Source organism: Orycteropus afer, unplaced genomic scaffold, assembly GCF_000298275.1.
Source record: "Orycteropus afer afer isolate SDZICR_OR568_19922 unplaced genomic scaffold, OryAfe1.0 scaffold00152, whole genome shotgun sequence".
Taxonomy (NCBI): Eukaryota; Metazoa; Chordata; class Mammalia; order Tubulidentata; family Orycteropodidae; genus Orycteropus; species Orycteropus afer.
The window spans coordinates 1048306-1055464 of NW_006921739.1; positions in this window are offsets into that span (position 1 = coordinate 1048306).

Here is a 7159-nt window from a genome sequence, read left to right on the forward strand (position 1 = left end):
AAATAAATAAATAAATAAATAAAAAAGAATAAGAGATTATTTCTCTATAAAATTGAAGGCTGAGAGGAACATGCTTTCAGATAAGTAAATTATACTTATAACCTCAAGAGGTTTTATTACTCATGATGGTTTAGAAGATAAGGCATTTGGCTGTTAACCAAAAGGTGGTGGTTCAAACTCACCAGCTGCTCCTTGAAAGAATGATGAAGCAATCTGCTTCCATAAAGGTTTACAGCCTTGGAAACCAAACGGGGGTCGCTATGAGTCAGAATCAACTTGATGGCAGTGAGTTTGGTTTGAGTTTTAAAGAAGGCTATCTGTGTATTTGTAGATACACATATAATTCATGTATAGATTATCCCTGAAATAATACTGGGTTCTTAGTAACAGACAACAGAACTCATTCTGGCTAGTTTAAGAAGAAATATCCTTTAGCAAAGGATATTAGGCAGCTCAGAAGGTCAGTATTATAGGATGATGCAGTCAGGAGCAAGGCTCAAATTACACTATAGGAGCTACTCCAGTGAAGACACCTTCACTCACACCGAGAATGACGGAGACTGGATGCCAGGAGTTCTGCTCTTTAAATGTGTGATGATTCCAACAGTATGTTCACCAATAGATCTATTTTTGCCTATATTTGTAATTCATTTTCCTCACTTGTAACTAAATGGTTTGCATGGGCCTGTTACAGGATTCATAATGTTCCATAGGATAAAGCAAGTGGGAAAATAAACCTTCCTGAGAACACTTTTCCTTGATTTTGAGTCTTTCACTATTCCTGTTGTTAGTTGCTGTTGAGTCTGTTCTGACTCATGGAGACCTCATGTGTGCAGAGTAGAACTACTCCAGAAGGCTTCAAGGCTGTGACCTTTTGGAAGCAAATCATCAGGCCTGTCTTCCAAGGCATCTCTGGGTAGGTTCAAACCACCAACCTTTTGTCTAGTAGTTGAGTTCTTAACCTTTTGCACCACTGTGATAGTTAAGGTTGTGTGCTGATTTGGCTGGGCCATTATTCTCAGTGGGTTAGCGGTTATGATGTAGTCATCCCCTGTAATGAGATCTGATACACTGTAATCATCTCCATGATGAGATCTGCAAAGAGCAGCAAATCAGTTAAAAGGGAGTTTCCTTAGGGGTGTGGCCTGCTTCCAATATGAACATCCTGGAAAGCTCTCTGCTTTTTGCTTGATCTGGATCCTGACTCTAACTTATCATCATTTGACCTTTGGTTCTTTGGACTTGAGCCAGTGGCCTGCTATATTGCATACTGATCTCGGGATTCATTAGCCTACACAACGTGAGCCAGCAGCCAACCATCTTACCTACCTATCTTGGGTTCATCAGCCTCTGCAGCATGTGAGCACCAGCAGCTTGCAATCCGACCTGCCAATCCTGGGTTCATCAGCCCCTACAACTAGCCTCCAGCATAACATCTGACCCATGGACTTTTTACTTTCTAGCCTTTACAACTTCATGAGTCATTTATTTGGAATAAATATCTATCTATAAGCTTCACGGGTTTTGCTTCTCTAGAGAACTCAGCCAAAAATAACCAGCCAGGGGGACACCTTCATGGATAATACCCTTGACAAAATCCCTACTGACATAGGTACATCTATAATTTTCACTCTACTATTTATTATAAATACTATTTAGTATAAATACTATTTATTATAAATGAAAAGCCTTGGTGGCACTGTAGTTAAAGTGCTCTATACTAACTGAAAGGTCAGAAGTTCAAACCCACCAGCTGCTCTATGGGAGAATGATGTATCAGTCTGCTTCTGTAAAGATTTACAGTATTGGAAACCTTATGGGGCAGTTCTACCCCATCCTATTGGGTCACTATGAATTAGAATCAACTTAACAGAAATGGACTTGGTTTTATGGTTTGGTTATCTGTTAGAAAGCATCTTAAAGTAAGCTAACTGAAAAAAAAAAAATCTACAAGGGAGCAAAATAGCACAGTCTCAGTATGTAACTTAATATAGGTTAACCTAAATGTAAAACTTAAGACTCCAGAGTAATGTTTTTTTGAACCATTCATTCGGGACACTGCTGAACTCCATGGAGGTGCTTCAAGGGCTGCCCTGGTTAGCAGAGCAGGGCTGACTCTGAGGATCCTGGGTCTTGTTACCATCTATTATCCTTTTCTCATACAGTGGAATTAAATTTGCTAGTATTTTTGTTTAGAATTTTTCCATTTATGTTTACAAGAGATCTTGGTTCACATTTTTCTTTGCTTTGTAATATCTTTGTCTGGATAATGCTGACCTTGTAAAATGAGCTGTGAAGTTTTCTCTCCTTTTCTATTTTCTGGAAGAGGTTGTGTAGAATTGGTATTATTTTCTCCTTAACTATTTAATCAAATTTGCCATGGGCACCGCCTTACTTTTCTCATTTCCTTATCCAAGCCTCTCCTGGGTTGTGTTGCCATATAAACTGCAGCATTCTTAGTTAAATTTGAATATCAGATAAACAATAGATAATTTTTTCATGTATGTTTCTCACATGAATTTTTTGGGACATAGTTATACTAAAAAATTATTCATTATTTATATGAAATTAAATTTCATTTACTCAAGAGAATTGAAAACATCTTTTCACACAAAGTCTTACATGTGAGTGTTCAAGGCAGCATTATTTGCAGTAACCAAAAAGTAGAGAGAATCTAAATGTCCATAAACTGAGGAGTGGATAAACAAAATGTGATACATTCATACAATGAAATAGTATTCAACCATAAAAAGGAATGCAATACTGATTAATACTATAACTTGAAAGAACTTTGAAAACATTATGCTAAGTGAAAGAAACCAGACAGAAAAGGCCATGGGTTGTATGATTCCATTTATATGAAATTTCTACAATAGGCGAATCTGTAGAGATAAAGAACAGATTAATGGTTATTAGTGGCTAAGGGGAGCTCTGGTAGTATAGTACCTAAGGCACTTGACTGCTAACCAGAAGGCTGGTGGTTCAACAAACTCCTTAGCCACTCCTTGGAAGGAAGGTTGGGCAATCTACTTCTGTAGTGATACTGCCTTGGAAACCCAAGGAGGGTGGCTATGAGTCGGTTCGACTCGACAGCACATAGCAACAACAAGAGAAGGGGGAGTGTGGTGAGTGATGGTTAATGGATATGGTGTTTGTTTTTGGGGTGATGAAAATAAATATTCTAGAATTAGATAGTAGTGATGGTCACACAATTTTATGAATATAATAAAATCCACTATATTCTATACTTTAAAAGAGTAAATTTTATGACATGTGAATAATATCTCAATTAAATAGATATATAGATTTTTTTTTCCCCCTCAAAAATTTAATGAATATTCCGTATTATTTACTAAATCTGGCAATCCTACTTCTGGGTGAATCTGATTGGTTAAACTTAAGTTGTGTGCCCCTATATTCAAAGGAGTCTGGGAAATGTTGCTTTGGGACCCATAATGTACAAATCTATCAAAATATAGAGAGGATGTTTGAAAGATATTGACCAGCCTCCAAGGACAGATGTTTACCACAAATTCTAAAGTCAGAAGGCCTGGAGTCAACTGATATCTCCACCACTTACCAGCTTCCCAAATGATTTCCCTGTTTACTTCCACGTTCCATGTAGCAGTCTTTGTTCAACAGAGCAGTCAGGATGACCCTGTTAAAATACAAGTTAGATTGTGCTACTTTGCTCAAAACTCTTCAGTGGTTTCAGATTACTGGGAGTAAAAGGACAGAGCCCCATACAGAGGAGAAACTTTCAGGAATGGAATCCAAATTAAGCTGCGACAGGAACAATAGAGATAAAGGAAAGAGAAAGTACAGATAAACATGGGAGAAGAAAATGGAATAAAGAAATCTCAGAAAGTAGACCATAATGTTTTTAAATTCTACATATAAAAATAAACAAGAAGCAAGCAAACAAACAAAAGAGGGAGCTCTGTGATGTGAGAAAAGCAAATTTGAACTTTTTTTTCTTTTTTTAACTTTTTATTGTGATTTGAGCTAAAGTTTACAGAGCAAATATGTTTTGCATTCAACAGTTCATATACATTTCGGTTCATGTCATTGATTGCAATCCCCACAATGTAACAGTATTCTTCCCATTTCCTCCCTGTGTAAACTTGAACTAATTTCAAGCAAAAATGAGCAACACAAAGGAATCAAGATCAAATCCTATAGAAAGTTATAACTAAAAAGAGAATAAGGAACAGAATTATACCCTACAGGCAAAGGAAAGACACAAGAAAGCTAGTGCCTTTAAAATAAATCTAAACTGTAACTTACTAACTAAAATTGACATAGATAACAATGTAAATTAGAATTAGTAAAACACAAAAATGGGGTGACAGAATTCAAAAGAGAGGAATAAAAGAAAAAATAGTTTAGATATGATTTCTAAACTTAGAAGAACATAAGAACAAACAAGCACAATAATTTCCAAGTATTAAATAAATAAATAGAAGATGAATGAGAAAAATGTTAAAAATAAAAAAGATATGGAGGAGAGAAAGCAGAAATAATGAAGATAGGAAAAAAAAAAAAGACTTATTACAGATAATAGGAGTTTTGAAGAAGAAAACCAAAGTAAAAACCATACTTCAAGAAACATTTCCTGAAATGAAAAAGTGATTTGAAATCATATAATGAAAGAGCCACCATTTTCCTGAAAACATCAACCCAAAATGACCAACATGGCATGTTCTAGTAAAATTATTGAACTGAAAATAAAATTAATAATGAAAAAAAAAACCTTTGGACATCTAAGCAAAATGATCAAATGACTTATAAAGAAATGAAAATTAGGTAATCTTCGTTGTTTGACAACAATACCTCGTGTCATAAGAAAATTGAGTAACATATTTAAGATACTCAGAGAAAGAATATATGAGCCAATTATTTTATATCTAGCAAAATGACTTTTAGGCATTTAAGGCACAAGCTGTTAATAACATGCAAGAACCCAGGAAACATTGTTCTCCTGAGCCCTTCTTGAGGCATTAACTTAAGAACATGCTTCACACAGCCCAAATGACTCGAGAGACAATGACATAAGGTCTGGTAGTGAGAACTGAAGAAGATGTGATTTCCTGTAGAATTAAGACTCAATGAGGACTAAGAGGGAGGGAGAATCATATGCAATGGCTGTATGGTCTGAAATGTAGACATAGAGCAAACATAACCAAAAAAAAAAAAAAAAAGGAAAGAGAATAAAGATAGCATAAACACACACATACAAAATTAAACTGTTTTTAATAATAATAATTGGTAGTTATAATGTTAGTATTGCTATTCTGAGACAGTTGTGCATGCATTGTGAGATAAATGAGTAATTATGGGATATTCTAATACTATCATTCCCTTTGTCCTTGAGAATTCTCAGATTCTCAGTGTGGAAGAAAGAAGTCTTGAAATTTATAGTTTTGATAATTGAATAGAAAATGTCAGTTTGAACATGTGAAATATTTTATCTTTAAAAGATATTTATATTCTAGAAACAATGACCAACCCAGGGACCCATGAGTACCTCTCCTAGTTTTGAGATTGTGGCCTTAAAATACTGTTTCCCACTAAATGAAACCAAGGCTTCTTAGCACACTGGTCACTTTCAAGTCTGGTGTAGGAATTTTCCAAAACAAGCCTGGGCTATCTTGTCCTTACAAATAACAAGGAAGGTGTCAAAGGCTATAGGATTATGTCAGAGACTAAGGAGCTAACTGGAAGAGGTTCCCATTGGCCAACAATAGGGCAATTTGATTTCAGTAAGGATAATAGCTACAATAGATTAAAACACATGATACATGTTTGACTCTGAGTTCATAATATTTTAAAACTATAAACAGAATTGGTCACTTTTGAAAGATAATAGAGTGCCAATTTATCACTATTTTGAAAACTGGTAAATAATTTAAAGGAATCAATTATTTTTCCTGCCTTTATTATATAAACTATACCATTTGTGTAACCAAATAGTAGATGAGGAAGCATCTCTCTATAAACTTATTCTACTTAATAAATGAAAACAAAATTCTATAATTTGAATATTACCATTGTTTTCAACTCTTAACGAATTAAGAGAGGGAAAGTCAGGATGACAAAGTGGCAGGATCCAGATAAGGGGAGTGAGACAGGCCCTGGACAAGAGGCTGGAAGGAGAAGGAAAGCCGGGGATGACAAAGCAGCAGGATCCAGGTAAGTGGAGAGTGGAGAGGTTTTGAACAGCTAAGGGAGGCAAACTTGTCTGTCGCTTTGTTGTCCTGTGGTGGCTTGCACATTGCTGTGAGGCTTGAGGTTGTGCCACTGGTTTTTCAAATGTCAACAGGGTTGCACATGGTGCACAGGTTTCAATGCAGCTCACAGACTGAGACAGACTAGGAAGAAGGAAGAGGCCATCCATTTCTTAAAGAATTGGCCAGGGAAAATCTTACGAATAGCAGGGAAACACTGTCTGATACATTACTGGGCAACTTTATGAATAGCCCAGAAACATTGTCCAATACAATGCAGGAAGATGAGCCCAAATATGGAAGGCACTCAAAATATAACTGGGAAAGAGCTGCCTCATCAGAGTAGAACCAACCTTAATAATATGGATAAAGTAAAGCTTTCAAGACCTCCATTTGCTGACATGCCATGACTCAAATTGAGGAGAAATGGCTGCAAATATCCATTAATAATCAGAACATGGAATATATGAAGTATGAATCTAGGAAAGTTGGAAGTTGTCAAAAACGAAATGGAACACATAAAAATTGATATCCTAGGCATTAGTGAGCTGAAATGGACTGGTTTTTGGCCATTTTGAATCAGATAACCATATGATCTACTATGCTGGGAATGACAATTTGAAGAGGAATGGTATGGCATTCATCATCACAAAGGATGTTTCAAGATCTGTTAGTGATAGGACAATAACCATATGCCTACAAGGAAGACCAGTTAATACTACGATTATTCAAATTACGCACCAACCACCAAAGCCAAAGATGAAGAAATTGAAGATTTTTATCAACTTCTGCAGTCTGAAATTGACCAAACATGCAATCAAGATGTGTTAATAAACACTGGTGACTGGAATGCAAAAGTTGAAAACAAAGAAGAATCACTGGTAGTTGGAAAATTTGATCTTGATTACAGAAATAACGCTGGAGATCTCATG